The 17,757-nt window shown below is 36.2% G+C and overlaps 1 protein-coding gene across 2 annotated transcripts in view; it reads right to left on the bottom strand.

The window, feature by feature from the left end:
• SCAF8 (SR-related CTD associated factor 8) overlaps nucleotides 1–17,757 on the bottom strand; it is a 151,025-nt gene that overhangs the window by 78,857 nt on the left and 54,411 nt on the right. The window lies entirely within an intron of this gene.

Genomic DNA, 17,757 nt, shown 5'->3' with positions numbered 1-17,757 from the left:
TACTTCTCTTCTCTTAACCTTTAACAAAATTATCTATAAAAACAAACTACTCTCCGTTACAATAATAAAATGGAGAGCAAGGTAAACACAGCCAAAGGTCTGTTCTTATGCTCAATCACATGCAAAGACTGGATAATGTACTGTGTATGTTGGAAATTCCTTCTTACATGACAATACAGACCATAACTACTGTCCTGGCAAAATCAAAATAATCGATAAACGGGATTAAACAGATCCTGTCAATTATTAAGTTGTTCTTTCTATTTTCCTGCTAAGCCTTACAGCTTTCTGAAAAAAAGCATACCTTCCTCAGGTAAAGGTCATGCTTCAACCATTTTTAATGATCATTTCCATTATTTTCCTGGTACAATGTCAAAATTGCTGCATATTACACTAGCTTTTAATTATAAATGTAGACAACTAATGAGACTGTACAATTTACAGACATCCAGATTTGAATTTTTTAATGGTCCCTGTAAGGAAAAAAAAGTAAAAGAAATAGCACAGTACCGACACAGAAATGTTTGCAATGCAACATTCTGATTACTCCCTTTTTATTTTCCAAATGTACTGAAGGTGCATTAACATTTCATTGCCCAATGCCCTTTGAAATTCATTTAAATTAAATACATGTTTGTACCTCTAACTGCTTCAGGTGGAGGCAAAGGGGTGACAAGGAGCACCTGTAATTACAGAAATGACCAAGAAACACTCAAAAGACTGATTTCCTCCTTTGATTCCACAGTCACTCCAGAGCGTCTTCAGACCGCATTTGCATGGGTAAGGATGACTTATAAAGTAAAGTAAATCTGAACTTTTCTATCAGATGGTATAACTAAGTGGGATATCATCAATTTTCAGAAAATACTTGCTTTCCTTCATTTTATAAGATTGCCCTATTGGGCATCTGCTTCGGTCTTGCCATGGAATGGCAGCACCCACAGCTACAAATGTACTAGATATTCCTCTTTCTGCTATGCATCATGCCATCTTTAATTTCCTGCACGTTAAACAATTATTACAGACACTTATGGCAGCACAGACTCTGAAGAAACTATGCCAAGTAGGGACTGAGGATACCGAAAATAATAGCGAGCCTCTATGGACAGAAGAGTTGTCTGCAACTTCCTAATTACATGAAAGCATCCTTGTCCTTGTTAAACAGTTCAGTCAAAATCTCCCTGAAAGCATACAGGCTGTTAAAGAAAAAGGCATCACGAAACTTCCCATTACCAGCAGTAGCAGCAGGGCCCAAATCTGTTCCTAGGACTTCTGTTATGAAACCTAACACACACAGGCAAGAATGTTCCTCAGCTAACAGGTCACACTCAAAACAAGTAAAACAAAGAAGTGGGGGAAAAAAAAGGCAAGCAACTTCTGTCATCATCCCTTTATCAAAAAAAAAAAAACAACCCAAAACTAAATGCTGAGACATAAAGCAATTTGTCCACTATCACACAAAGCCTACAGTAAGCCACATGAGATCTTCACTTCAGAGCACTCAATCCAACTTTCATTAAACTATCATTAACATAATGGATCATATTCCTATAAATTAGTCATTTATATAAGACAGGATGTTAACAGAGATCAAAATTCCTCATTCCTCTGACTTTTCTGAAATTGTATCACTGATGTGTTTGTATGAAAGCTCCAGATCCTCTCCAACAAGTAATAAAGCAAGGACATTTCTCATCCGGAACAAGGAATGCATAGCATGGAAACGGGAGCATGCTAGTCAAAATGCTCCGGTGATTGGATATGACAAGAAGGAGAAAAAGCTGCAATGAGAGATCAAGGTTTATGGAAGTTAATATGATACTTTCCTCTGATCTCCACAAAACAAGCAGAAGAAAGAAAGAATTTACAGATAATCTGCAGGCACAATAATTGTCACCACAAAATTCTGTATTTTGTGACTTTACTGGTTTCTTTTACAAATATCCTAGCATGAGAGCTTGAAGGATAAAGTAGCACATTTTTACAACTTACTACGATTCAAAAATAATACAGCCTCTTTCAGTATTGTACTTAACTGTGCCAAGTCAAAATCTTTGGACACAAAATTAAGTCCTGGCTTAATTACCTTGAGAAATAAGGTGATGGTGTGGTCAAGAGCTGGGTAGTTCTAGAAAAAAAAAGAAAGCTGGAACATAAGAGATATTACATTGAGTGGACATTACACTGAGTGGGAAGAGACAGGATAATCCAACATGAAAGACTATGGAAGTGCATATTTATAAGCACCCACAGAATGCTTATTCTGTGTTAATCTAATCCTTTTCAGCACAATTACCAAGAACCATCAAACATTTTGCTTCAAAATGTACTTTACTTTGCAGGTGCAATTCCACCAGGACTTACACCCACCTGCTGGGGAACAATATTTGTGCCTTTGAGAACTTGCGCTTTTATGCAGTGCACTGTATTACACTCAGGATGAACAGATGCTTCAAAGGAAGGGAATGATGGACTTGGGTAACCTCTGAGACTAAAATTATTATTTTACTTTTAGTACTGAAGGTCAGATTGCTGTGTCTTGTAACTGATTACTCTCCACAGTTATACAATTATATAACTAGAGAGACCAAATAAAGTTAGAAGCATTTGTTTCCTGTGATGAAAAAAAAGATTTTTCACAAACAACCTGTCACTCTCACTTCCTGCAAAACAAAAAATAATCTATTATGGGAGAGAAGACCTCTTTTAATGTGATGACACATCAATTTTTGAATACCACCATAAGAAAGTTTAATTTTGTATGGTAATTTCCATACAAAACATATTTTTGTTTGAGCTTTATGTTTAAACAGTGCAAGTAATTTAATAATACAGCTTCAATGTTCATACAAAATAAAAGCAGATAAGGAGACAGATCAAGGATGCAAAGCTATTTACATCTACATCCTGACTGTCCAACAGCAACTTAATAGTGCTGTAAATTTTAGTCTGTTTAAAAGAGTCAAGCTACATATCATACTGGACTAAAAAGCAGTCAGATATCTGGATGACTGTGGCTGAAACTTCAAGGATCTTGGTGACAAGATATTTATTTATATCTGGGCTTATGGACACTTACTTGTAGTTATTAAAATATGGTTTAATAATCTGTAAAACTTCAATAAAATGTGTCTCAGTTAAAATCTTGTGCCCTGGGAAACACACTTGCTTCTCGAAAACCTAATTAAAAGAAAAAGACGGTATCATATCTCACAGTGCTAATGAAAAATCTCTTGTCTTCGTCTACCAAGAATGTGAAGTGCCACTGAAAGCAGATGGGAAGAAGGAAAATCTCAAAAAATTATTAGTGAATTATTATCACACAGAATATTTCAGAGAATTAAACTCCTTTACATTAATTATTTTGAAATTCATGAAAGGTAATTAACATCAAGTAAGAGCTTGCTGGTGGAAGGACAGTTTCTGTGTAATATTTCTCTAACTTCTAACATAAAACTTTGGGAAATCAGCCAAGTTTCAAGAAATGTTAGGTTTTTAAAAATATTTGAATAACATTTCACATTCTAGGATTAAAAAATGGTTTCATTAGAAAAAAAACACAATAATCTCACAAGCTCATCTACCTTGAACCACAGTGTCATGAAGTTAAAAAACTAGGAAACAGAAATATAAACTGAACAAAAGGACAAACTAAAGGTGCATTTTAACATATTAGACTTTAAAACTTGTCACTGCTTTATCAATTGTGCTTACAGTCAAGTCAGCAAATGGTCAAGTTTACATAAGTGTTGTATTTTTTTCTGTTTCTCCATTTTTGCCTTATTTGTTCCTTTTCCTTTAGGCACTAAAGCAATGATGCTCCCACATGTGCTTTAAATGTAAACACACCTGGTTATTCTAAACAGACTAGTCATATTTTGAGTGCTTTGATGGATCAGTATTTAGATTTTTAAATTTCAGAATAATAATAAAAAATAGAGGTAAATCAACAAGGGAAACAATTCAATGCACTTTTCAAAGTGTTGAGAAATCAAAAGCCTTTATAATTTTAAGAGTTAAAGCACTGCTGAGGGTGTAAATGAGCGCTCTCACAGCTTCACAGAGCTGAGAAGGGACCCATAAGGATCAGTGAGTCCAACTGTTAGGTGAGTAACCTGTACAAGGACCAAACCCATTGGATCATGGTGTTGGTGTAATTAGCACCACACTCTCGACCCACTGTGCTCATCTCAGGATCCAATCATGTTTCCAACAGACAGATTCCAGTGGATTAATTTTATGCTTTCTCTATTTGGCAGTGTTGCCCTTCAACCTCTTCAAATGTGTTTTGATCCTGAAGACGTCAAGGATGAAATAAAAGGGTAGAAAAGAAGGCAGCAGAGCTTTAAATTACATACCACATACACACCACATTCAAGTATGCTTAATTATTGCTTTCAGATGGTCACTGTTGAGACCTTAGATGCACAAAGCAAACGTGCAATCAATAGCTACTAAAGTGGAATCCATCTCATCCACTTACACAGGAGACAAAAGGAAAAAACATGCTATCTGCTCTGTAATATTTGAACTGTCAGGAACTGGTCGTAAGTATTTCTAAATTGACCTGCCCCCTGAGAAGGAATGATATAGTACTTTTGAATTTATCTTTCCTAGAGGAGAATCTAATCCAACTGTAAATACTTAATTTTGACTAAATTCTACCACAAGGTTATTTTCCTATCTACCTCTTTATATGGGGGCAGCATACTTTTTTTTGGGCAGCATACTTTTTTTTTATTACTAAAATTAACTTTATACTCTCTTGAAATGAGTATGGATACTGACTGTGAGTCAGAGGTGACCACTTGGATTTGGCTCTCTGGTCAGTTTGAAGGATGCCTTCCTCACCCTCAGCTGCTGAGCAGGATGAGCATCTGCTCCTGACACCACAGTTGATGGTCCCATCACAGGAAATCACCAACTGCTTCATTTGACATCTGGCAGGAATTTAGAAAACAGGTGAGGTAGACATTTTGCCAGTCTAGGGACAGGTTCTCTCATAACTCACAGTGGTCTCTGAGTTAATGTAAGCCAGTGTCTTTGGCTGTGTCAGCATTGAATATTTAAGAAAAGTATTAGAATAACAAATTTTTTTTAAGGATATAGAGCATGTCTGGAGCTATAGTGGGGAACTGCAATGTCCTGATAACCATAAAAACCTGAGTAATGCAGATCCTTTTGTGTATTAATTCCTTTCATATTTTCACATGAAAGCACAAATAAATTAATGAAAATAAACAGAATTTCAGAATAAATTAGTGAAAATTAGGAACACTCAATAGAATACATACACAGCTTCTGCTCTCAAAATCCCATCCCATTTCTAGGCAGTGAAAGGTTTGCCACATTGGAGGTTGAGAATTGGATACAATAAGTAATTTTGTTGACTACTTCCAAATGATACTATGATTTCTCCCAGGTCTCTCAGACTTTTATGAGTGTCTTAAAAGAAAGCTAGGAGAGCTATAAAATAAAAGAAAATGAGAAGTAGCAGTTTTTTCAAGGTTTGCTAAGTTGCCCAAAGAACGAGTCTCAGCAGAATGACTCTGATGTTTGTTTCAAGCAACTCCTTTGGGAGACATCACCTTGCATTGTTACAGGCACGCCCACTTGGGGATGAGCAACAGTAGGGTGGGTGGTCCAAACCTAATGACATGAGCATGTGAAAAAACCTATTTTCTTGATACTTGGAGTATCTTTGATAAAGCTAACCTTTGGAAACAGGTACTGGTCACCCAGCAGTGTATCCTCCCCTAGAAGATCCCAAGGAAAGCCAGTACTTGCTCTGACAGTAATGAGAGCTTTCTGCACCTGCATTTACTTGGCCAGTGAAGAGGTGGACAGAAGACTTCCTCGTTCTTTCCCACCTCATTGCTACAGCAACTTTCACACAGATTCACAGAATATTCAGAGTTGGAAGGGACACACAAGGATCATCGAGCCTAACTCTAAAGAAAATGGCCAACTGAATCCCCAGCCTTGGTGTTACCAGCACCATGACCCAACCAACGGCCCCCTCCCAGGACAGCGCATGTACCAAACAAGGGTGGCAGCTGCTGAGCAGCTACAGCCACAGCACGGGCACATGGAGCACAGGTGCTCCTCCTGGTGCTCTGGTTGACATAAGGGCCTGGAAACCTGGCAGGGAACCTGTCCAGCATTTACAGTGGCAGCATAAAACATGAAAACTTAAAATTACCTTTAGCTGTTTAAGTTAAAATTATTTTTATTTTCAAGTCGTTTAAATCTAGGAAAAAAATGAGAGAGCATTATGATAATTTCTTAAATCTAGTTTTCCATTTGCAATTTTTGTTGGTTTTTTTGCTCCCTGTAGCTAGGTTTACTCTTACTAAAATGACCACCGAAATATTCTGATCTAGAATTAAATAGAACCATTATATTTTTTGATGAGAGGATATAGTATATTAACAAATTTGTTTAGCAATGATATAGTTTAATACATATTCAGATCTTGATTTCTTATTAAGAGAATTATAGATATTATGTATCTTATTTTCAAAGTGACAATTTTTAGTTATCTTCAATTCTCACCGTTTTGAGTCTATAAACAGTCATAATTTGCAAACAATATTTGAAGACCTAATAATATTTCCTTTTGTTTTGCAGTCACTTACACAATAAAGTTTGTCTTTTGCTTTATATGTGGAACATGGCTTTCTTTGGTACACCCATAAGTATTCCTTCATCTGCCATGTGAACAGCGTGACTCCACAAAAGCCCATCCATCTCCCCACTGCCATGGCTCTGCTGTGGACAGCAGCCTTTATGCTCCCATTACAAACATGTCTGCTGTGTCTCCCCACCCAAGCCATCTCTCTTGCCATGTCTCCAGTTACTATTCACTGAACACTCAAATGAAGCTTCTCTTTCATCTCACCAGGAGCTGGATAGCCTGAGCTAGAAATCTGGAGGCTGGGAGACTTTTCCTCCTCTTTGCTGTGAGAAGAATGTACATGTGGAGCTCTTTGCAGGTGAAGAGGCCACAGATTTACTGACATGCCTTCTGTAAGATGGTGGTGATAAAGGAGTGACAGAATCCAAGACAGACAAGTGACAACATGAGGTTATGAATGACACATGCTGGCTGCCCTTGGCTCCACACACAAGGAGACCTGTCCAGAGTTTTGTGCTGGACCTTCTGTGCTACCCCAGTAAAGGTAATTCAAGCAGCAATCAAACAGCTTAACTTCTACGGGATCAAATCTGGGCATTGCTATGTGAAAACCACACTTTGAGCCTTCTTCACACAACAAATTCTAACATGAGAAAAAGGACTTACAAAAGTTTCTTTCTTTGCTGATATAAATAAAACTGTAAAAAAAGCCTCTTTCCTACTGTTTGGGACAAATTAGGATTTCTGTTATCAGATGCAATGAAAAAAAATCTATTAGCTTGTTTTCTTTTTAAGCAGTGGTTTTTAAAAACAGCTTATTGAATCTGTGTTTGAAAAAACCTCATGTCCATGTAAAAACTGACAGGATATTTATACTGTAAAAGCCCCAAAATAAAACCAGATTCGTCTTTACTTCCTTCCTTTAATTCACAGTAAAGAACATAATTTAATCCATACTCTGTACCTGCACAGAATACTACAATCACATTTATCTTGAACAGAGGGAAAAGATATTCACTGTAGTATGGGGAGAAAAAAAAAAAAAAAAGAATGAAAACTTCAGAGAAGAACCAGGAAAGGTCTTAATAAAGAGAAGAATAAGAAATGAGTCAGTCACAAAGAAGGTTATCACATGAAAATCTCTAGCTTTCTGAGATTTCCTTTCACATTTCAACATTGTAAGACTAAACAAACCTCTGGCTTCCTCTTAGTGCACTGAGTACAAATCACAACACGAAAAAAACTGAAATAGAAAATCCAACTAGTGTACAACAGAGGGTACACCAGAGGGTGAAAACTACCCCAGTGAGCATGTACACACAGGACCTGTACAGAAAGCAGTGCACTGAGGCACAGCAGTGAATGGCTCTGAGAACTGTACTGAAGATATACAGCACCTCACCTGTACAGGGCTAAGGCAGCAGCTCTCTGGTTTCCACAAAGCTGCACCACAGAGGGCTGGGAAGAAACAGCAACGACTTTGCATGTGCTGGGCACCCTCTGCTGGTTTCACAGCAGCAAGTCACCAGGCTTGGGAAATACATATAATGAAGCCCAAGCAAAATCCAAGGAAGAAAAAAACATCTTAATTACAAGCAAGAGTAAAAAAAGAGGGATCAGAATATCTTTCAAAAATTTAAAGAAATAAATACCTGCAGAACTTTTTAGATTTTAACTCAGCTATCTTAGCTGTTTCTCCTTATAGTTTCTATCAAACTAAGAAAGACACCCTACTCTCATAAACAAAGCATTCAGCATTTCTTGAAAATTCAGCATTGAAAATCACTTTTTTCCCTTTCAAAATAACTTTTATCACCATCATGGCTAGCAGTAATTTGTCCTTAGTTTACAAGACTCCTCCTGAGTGTTGACAGGACTACACATGACCCTTCATGGTCTGCAAAGCTGACATAAAACAACTCTTGCATGTTTAAAATTACCAAAAGCAGAACAAAATATCAAAGTATAACAGGGTTAATCTCAACAGCAGCCAGCTAGTTAGGCACCAATTCTACATTATAAGCAAGTGAAAACATATGTAAATCCCCAGTAAATTCACTTAACATCCCTCACAAATCCTTCAGTTTCACAGTTCTTCAAAACCACAGTAATCTCTCTTTGGTCACTGCTGACACTTCTAAAAACACTTTCAATCAGTACCTAAGTGTTAAAGAAAGGAATATAAAATCTCAGGTTTGCTGCATCAGTAACAAAATCAGCAAGTGCTTAGAAAATTTTTCAAATGCAATATTTGCACCCTTGTGAGAGGAGCTGCCACACAGTTTAATTTTCACAAAAAGAGATTCTCTCAGAAGAAAAATCCTACAATACTCTGACACTTGACAATTTGCTACGTCCTATGGATTTGGATACAAAAATGTTCATCATTTTAGAATGCAGTATAAAATATCAATAACGACAGGTAAGGTGACTGAGCTTCAAAGATCTCTCCTTTTCTTGCACACAATCCATTCCTCAGTCCTACTGGAAGAGATTTCCCAGTTCCTGTGCTGCTTGGCTGCTCATTTTTGCATCCTCCTCTACGTCCATTAGGTTGTGGTACATTCAGATGGAAAAAACATAATTTTTGAGAGAAGAAGAATTTTGAGAGAAGAAACATAATTTTTGAGAGAAAAACATAATTTTTGAGAGAAGAAAGTTAATAAAGTACTAATGCATTTTGCCAATGAGCATACTGTACACAGAATCAATGGACAGGTACACAGGACACAAAGTATAAAGATAAAAGGTAAAAGAATAAAAAGAAACTAATTCAATTTTCTTATTCTGCAGTATATACAGCCATAAAATATATGTTCTTTTATAGAAATAGTATGATCCAAGAAATAGTTGTTAAATTTGTTAAATTTTTCACCACTAGAAAACAACAAATTTAATGGCACTCTGATACAGAGTACAGGATCCTCACCATATTCATGAGCAGGGGTATAAACTCTCACCACTTTTGCATTCATCAAACTCTATTTTATGCAGGAGAGAATTAAATAGTGGAAAAGCAATAGCATTGCTCTCAAAGAAGCAACAGAAAAAGGCACACGTGAAAGAGCATTTGCCACATGTCACAGACAACTAGCAACTCCTGTACTGCACAGGTGCCAGTAGAGTTCAGGGCTCTGCTTGGTATGTCAAGTGTTCAGAACAAACACGGCAGAAGTGGCTACCCTTCACAAAAGGCACAACCAGCTGCTAACCTGGCAATTCATGTAAGGTCCCTGAGCACCGGTACAGATGATAGTTAAGCAGGGGAGAAACTCATCCAGCTGCTACTCTCATCTTCCTAAACCCAGACTTGTTGCAAAGAAGGGTTCAAAAACTGCATAAGGTGTCCTGGAAAGGCAGGATTATTCTTTTTGCATGCTCCTCTTGCTGCACACAGCCTGAGAAGGCACCCTTTGCAGAAAATGTCAGCATGTTTTGGGGACACGTTGGACTTTTTCTCTTCAGAAGGTGAGGAAATAGGCTGCAGTGGCTGGCTAGACACCACTGCTCCATATAGGCAGGAAAAATATGGAGGAACAGTAAGACTACATAGAAACTGTTCCTTCAAAACCCATCAAAATGCACTTTCAGACCGAAGACACTGGAAACCATAATGCAATAAGCAGCTTTGAAATGCTCACTTCAAAGTGCTTTTGCCAAAGAAATCAGGGTAAAAATAAAAATTGGGGAAGTATTTCATCACTCCAGGAGAGGCTTTGTTCCTAAAGAAAAACACTAAATTTCCTATTTCAATGTCTTTAGAAATGGCTAACAATGGCATCTGAAGGATGCAAAAGGGCACAGGAGGAGACTGAAGAACATCCTTGTTAGGATCAGTGATGACAAAGAGATGTAGTACGTTTGTGCTGGCTGTTATCTAGCATGGTCAAGATTACATGAGGAATGGGAAAACAAATGCAGATGTAAGGTCTATTTGAGGTATCAGCCTACTGAAGAGTATTTTGGAAGGTCAGAATCACAAGAAGTTTCAGAATTGACTTTTGGCCTTTTCCCAACAAGTGAGACCTTGAAGTAGGAACCACCTATAATATCTTCAGACCCTGAAGTAGGAATGGCCTGTAGTATCTTTAGATACAATTCTGCTCCAGAACAATCCAAACAAGCACCTACAGTGGTTTTATCATGAATCTTGCTTGTAACTGCGTCCCCTTCAAGTAGAGCCCCTGGTTTACAAATCTGATTTGGCAGTAACTATTATCTTGAAAAACATATTAACTTTAAATACTTCTCCTATTTATAAATATTAAGCATGTGACAAAGTTCAGTATAAAAAGATGCTGTAGTCATACCACTGTTGTGGCTCAGATAGAAAAGACAATCTTAATCCCTGGATGAGCAGCGGCCTTGTGTCTGGCTCAATATTATTCCACTCTCAAGCCTGAGCACCTGGCAAAACACAGCAGTTTGCCTGGACATATTTGCACTCTCTGCACTACCTCACAGCTGAGATGAAAGGTTGTGGTTGGTATTTTTCTAGCCAAGTGTCAGGGTACTTAAGGTTTTGCCTTTCACAGTTCACCAGCACATCATTTTCTATAGTATAAGACTGGGAAACTTGTATTCTCTCATAACAAAATCAACCACCAACAAGACTGAACCTTTCTTATATATGCAGCAATATTTTGTTTTGCTTTACTTTGAATAAATAAAACACCAAATAGTGTAAAAAGTCTGGTGTAACCAACCAAATGTTTCATAGCAAGCTAGATTTAGAATCCCAAATAAATATTTAATTTTTAAATATTCAACTGATTTTCAGAGATGATGTGCAGTTAAATCTGTATGTGAGCACTCCCATGTCTAACTCTGACTCCTTTGACATGACAAAGATGGAAGACAAAAGTCTGTGTCAGCAAGAAGACCTTAAGTGTTGCAGCATGCACAGCACAGCAAAAGGAAGAGTGAATACTGAAGTTTGTGTTTCCTTCCACAGTGCAGACTGCAAATTCTCCAGCTAAGCTTTCCATAAGCTTGTTTAAAATGGATATATAAACATACACTGATAGTTCCACAATAATAAATTTAATGTATTGCATGTTTTGGGGTATGTAGCTCAAGTCAACGCTAGACTGTTACTCTAAGACAAAATGTGTAATTTCAAAGCTGCATTCTAGGAAGCTTAATAGGACCCAGTTGTGTGGGGAAAAAAAAAAAAAAGAAAGTGAGACAAAAGAATAATGATGACATTTTTTGAGAAGGGCCACTAAAAAAATGTAATTTTTACTTAAAACAGCCCATTAATTACAATCTCTCCAGTTCTTTAGCAGGTTTTTTAACCCTAAAAATGCTAGAAATATTATACAGAATTGTTTTCACAATTTCTTCCTTTTAGACTTATGTTTGTCTACTTTAACGTATCAAGATAAGAGACATTTAGAACAAATTAATTCTCCAAGCTGGAAAAGTGAAATTCTTCATAGCTTTCAGCCAATCTGTTGGTTGCTTAAATTTCTTTACTTTGAATAATTAGAATATCTGGGGACAAGGAGAGAATGAAAAAGGAAAAATCAAGACTTTGGTATTCACTACTATGGACAAGTTGCATGGGACAGCTCCTGAGGCTGCTCCAGCTTGTGCACAATTTTTCAAGTTGCATATTAGAGACAGGATAATCTGCTAGGACGTGTGAAAAATGCCATTTTAGTTACATTCTTGAACATGCTAGAACCAGACTATCATGACAAATATATATAATTTTGAATAAAAATTTTTATTTCTCTCTTTTTTTTTTTACATGTCATTCATTACTTCTAATCTGGTTAATACAGAAATATAAGAACTTTTCATGGAGAAAGAAATTTATTGAGGAAAGTTAAGCAGCACATTCTAAAATGAAACAAGGAAACTTTATTAACCTAGTGCATTCATTTTTTAAAATCTTTTGAAGAAAAAAAATGCTATTTAAATAAAACATAAGCTTTCAAAAAAAGCAGTATGCAGATGAAGAAAAGAAAGCTGGAGGACATAATGGATTTTGAACAAAGAACAGTGACCATGTATTAAAGGGAAGCTCTATGTGCTACAGTAAAAAGATCTACTTAGAAAGTACCATCGTTTTGGGAGAGCGAGAATATAAGACCAATGCATTTAAGTAGCTTTAATTTGCTTGCTTTCTTTCTCTATGAACTCTATGAATTTCCTAGCACAGGACTAGACAAGTATAGTGCTTGCAATTTTTTTCAGACATTTTATACAGTCTATTTCATCATACTCTTAGAATACCAATAAAATCTTTACTAGGGTTGCCTGCTCATAAATACTTGCACGGGAAAGAGAATCTGAAAGGGAAAAAAAGTTATCCCCTAGAAGCCTTTGTGTTAAAAGCAGTAGAAAAATCGAGGAAATTAGAACCATATCATCTTCTATCACCTGCTCTTGTAAAGGGCCCTGAAAGAGAAACCGAGACACCCCAGACAGAGTTTGAAATCCTGGACCTTATGAAACAGTCATGTCCCACTGGTAAACAAATGAGGCTGTATAGCACATACTGGTTTAGACTAAATCAGCATTATTTTAAATTCTCCAGCAATAATGTGAAAGAATGTAACAACTTTAATAAAGAAAATGTTTGGTTTTTTGTTTTTTTTTTTTTCTGCAGATAGCAGAATGCAAGAGATGCTGCAGCCGGCACTTGTCAAACTGGGATACTATTGTGAAATGCACCCTTATGGCTACTGAGATAATTACTAGTAATCAGTAATTATCTCTGTACTAAGTAGACATTCCTCAATAGCAATGTTTGAGATTGGTGATTCACACAATTTCATAATCTCCCCTTTTTTTCTGTGATAGCTTTGCCTTAAACAGCATCACTCCCAACTTCTCACTAGTGTCTGTATCATAGTGATGCAATACATAGAATGTATTACTTATTGAACAGGTTACACAGGCATTAATCAGAACATCCTCTAATCAGCATTCAGAGTGGAACCCTGAACAAGGGCAGTATTTGGACTAGGAGATAACTCAAACAAGGAACAAAATAATCTTGGATTTTACACTAAAACATTCCCTGCAAGCGATATTGTTCTTCATCACACAGTATTTGGACTAGGAGATAACTCAAACAAGGAACAAAATAATCTTGGATTTTACACTAAAACTTCAATTTAGCACATTCCCTGCAAGCGATATAGTTCTTCATCACGCTTTTGGCTGGGATCTAAAGAATTTACTATTTAAAGATACCCAAACAGGTATATTAACATCTGTGTCAAGTTGTACCTCAAAGAACCTTGTAAGCTGACAAATATTTACACCTACCTGAGTTTTGTGAGGGGGTCTTTTGTTGTTTGGACAGGGTGAGGAGGTGTTCATTTTTAACTGAGGTATGAGCAATAGTAAGAAAAATGCTCAGGAGTACTTAAAATCTTTGGATGCTTGCTTGCTTGTAAATTAGTAAATACTTAATCAGAATGCATAAATTAACTACTGAATCAAAAAAAAACCAAAAAAGGTTTATTCATGCTTTCTAACTGTATTTTTTCTCATTTCAAATTAGGCTAACAAGCTATTGCTGCTGAAAAACCATTATCTGTCCAGTGGTTTACATATAGATCCACTCTGTACAGTATTTTCGGTGTCTGCCAGAATATGCTATTTCATGCCACTTTCCTGTTTTCCAGTGTTTCTGATCATGAAATAAGGATTGCAGGAACAAAGCACATGTGAAGTGTACACAGAAATTACTATCAGTATGCACACAAAACTTTAAAATTACACTTCAATATTTTGTAAAAATAACATTTTATCCTAATCACTTCAAAGTTTTACACTCTAACAAAAATAATGGGTGCCTCACTCATTTTATCAATTCATACAACTTCAGCCCTCCAAGTTCATAGTTTTAATACAGTGTTTTCTAATCAACTTGGAATTTGAGAGATGCCATTATTTTGCTTTTAATAAATAGCAAAATTCAAAAACAATCAGCAATTATTTTAATTTGCTGTCCATATTTTACTTTTAATCACAGACAGCTATACCACTAGGGTCCTCAACAGTGAGTTACCTGCGTTGGTAGTCATACTGCACAAAAGATCCATGAGGTTCAAGATAAAGACTTATGGTTGTCCTAGATTTAAACATCTCAGTTATGCAACTGAATGACATAATTCAAAGGTATTTCTAACTTACTATAAGAGGAATTCTGTGATAGAACCACTTGACAAAATAATGTAATGCAGGCATGTGAAAAACAACGAAAATGAACTGGACAAACTAGCACAACTTTCAGTAAACATTTTTGAAGTTGAGCGTACACGTACTATTTATGTATTTGCACAACTGAAATGACAAAGATTTTTCTGGATGAAAATCACTGAACCCAAAATTACATTTCAAATTGTACAGACAAAAAAATAATTTATTTTCTCTACATTTTTGTCTAAGGTTTGAAATAGGCGGTCCTTCTCAAAAGGACAAACTTAAGGCACACTTAAAATTGTATTTCACTGCATTGCTGAATGAGATGTTATTACCTCAGAAACAGCATAAATACAAAATATTTTCCCCCTTGATCAACAGAGGTGGCAGTGACAGAGTTTCCATTGAGTAGATGAAGGTGAATGCATTTTTAGAAAGGACTTTATACACTGAAATACACTTTATTTCAACTTAATTCCTGCTGCTGTCAAGAAAAAACTACTTTACTTATGATCTCTATTTAGTGTGGAAGTGACATTCAGATCCAAAGTTCCTGCAACAATGGCTTAGGTGAATCCTACCGACCTACACCTGGGTTAACAATTCTAGATCCATTTAACACTCTTCACCTATTCATCTAGTAAGGATTTCTTGCGCTGGCTTGCACACAATTGTGATCTGCTAGTATGCAAATCGATATGGCTGTGAAGTTACCTGTGAAGTGTTTGAGAAACACACAAAGTCATCTGCTTTAAAGAATCTGTTTTCTGCATTTCAACAGAAATCTTAACACACGTTAATGTGAACACATATCCATTATGAAACAGATATGCATACAGAAAATAATTCAGGAGGAATTTTGTAGCATTAAAACATAAAACATTAAAAAATTTTTCAACTAGCCTATTTACAAGTTACAATGCTCTCTGATCATACTGGTTTTTTGGAAAGCACAAAGTAGTCCCTTGTCTGAGTGCTTTAGTATGATTTCATTAGATAAGAAAATTTAGAATCAGCACTAGTGATTTAGCTTTAAAAGAAAAATGATGAAGTACAGAATAAGATTAGTAAGCCAGTGATACAACTAATATCACTGTTAGTATGCAAGTGCTGAAATGTGCACTTCAAACTCTTGGAGAGAGAAAACACATTCATCTGTAACTGTACAATACATCTTAAGAACCTCTTCATTTGTGAGAGTGCTTAGACTGCTAGAATTGCCTCCTCTAATCTTTGGTAGCAGCCCATCTAAAAGATATTAAGAGTAGGATATTCAATGAGACAACCCTTTTTCATCAAGTTCTTGCAAGACAAGAATAAAAGAATAACAGCAAATACAATTTTACAGCTTACCAACTTCAACAAAAACCCTATTAAGAGACTCTCATCACTGACAAGAATCACTTTTCATATCCTATATGTGAGTTATTACTCAAAGAGATGTCATTAATTTTCTTTTTAGTAGTTCTACTTGGCTTTTCTTGACTATGAAATATCAAGTACATACACTAATTGAATTATGTTTATCATGCACCCAAAGAACTTGTACCAAATAAGTGGAGTTAACAACATCACTGTGACAGCCCTTCAAGCAAAAATGTAAGACTACTTACAATTAAGGAAAGATGCTTTTGCCATTCTTATTCAAATAAGCAGCTTCAAATTAAAAAAAGAACATCCTGCCTTTATGCCTTTTATAACAATCTCTCATCTACACCAGTAATGGCTTCATAGGGCATGCTTACTTATGGAAAGGAAGTTGAAAGAAAAATCTGACTACTGCAAAAATTCAAAAGAATCAGCAGTAGATGTCACAACAGGGAAAGAAAGATCCTTTAATTACCTGAATCAACAACAAGAAAAAAGCGAAAGAAAGGTTCTTTAATAACATGAATTAATAACAAAAATTTGTCCAGTTACTCTTGATGACTCCTGATATTCTGAATAGGTTTTAAAATTATAAAGCTGGAGTATGACTTTACACAAGAGCAAAGAACAAGAGGCAATGGCTTTAAACTGATGTACAGCAGACTTATATTAGATAGAAAGTCTTCACTGTGAGAGTGGTGAGGCACTAAAACAGGCTGCCCAGAGAAGTTATGGATGCCCAATGCCTGGAAGTGTTCAAGGCCAAGTTGGATGCAGTTTTGAATAGCCTAGTCTAGTGTCCCTGCCCATGGCATGGGAGTTGTAACTAGATGATCTTTAAGGTCCCTTTAAACTCAAACCATTCTATGACTCTGACTGCTCAGCTCTCCCATTATCAAGCAACAAAAAGTCACCATTACTGAAAAGACAGAGAATGAAGTTCAGTTTCACTCATTTAGTTTTCTATCAGTTTCAAATCAAATTACCCAAAGATGTGAGTTAGGGGAAAAAGCCAAGAGTACTTTCAGTTTGACCAGCAGAAAATATCCTTCCATATGGTCAAAACTGCTCAAATTGTATATTCAGAGACTTGTGTAATAAATTGGCTTAGCTTAGAAACATCTTCTATACGTAAGTTTATTTTATAATTTTCCAACGGTGCTTAAGGAATGCCTGTGCATGCCTCACTACAGGCTTGATTACAGTACCCCCACGTTGACTTACTCAGGCTAAAAGTTCCTTAACTTCATAAAGTCATTTAAATTACTTAAGTGCCTCTAGGTATATTATAGAGCTCTACTGAAGCAAAGGAATCTAACAGAATATATTCCCCTGAGTCTGTAACAAAAGGAAGTACCACACACAAATAGAAAGCATACCAGTACTTCACAGGAAAAGGCTTCAGCAAAGAAATTATATCCTTATAGCAAATGAAGGCTACATTTCATCTTTATGGATACAGTGCTCTACTCAAATGCACTACAGTAAAAGAACCACAGCCTGTTTAAAAAGGCAAATACATCAAACAACTTACTGATGCATATGGTTTTCAAGTAAATGTGAGTGCCTAAATACAATGTATTGCC

The sequence above is a fragment of the Onychostruthus taczanowskii genome, unplaced genomic scaffold (genome assembly GCF_017590055.1).
Source record: "Onychostruthus taczanowskii isolate IOZ18803 unplaced genomic scaffold, ASM1759005v1 scaffold8, whole genome shotgun sequence".
NCBI classification, from domain to species: domain Eukaryota; kingdom Metazoa; phylum Chordata; class Aves; order Passeriformes; family Passeridae; genus Onychostruthus; species Onychostruthus taczanowskii.
This window is presented reverse-complemented; position numbering and strand designations above follow the sequence as displayed.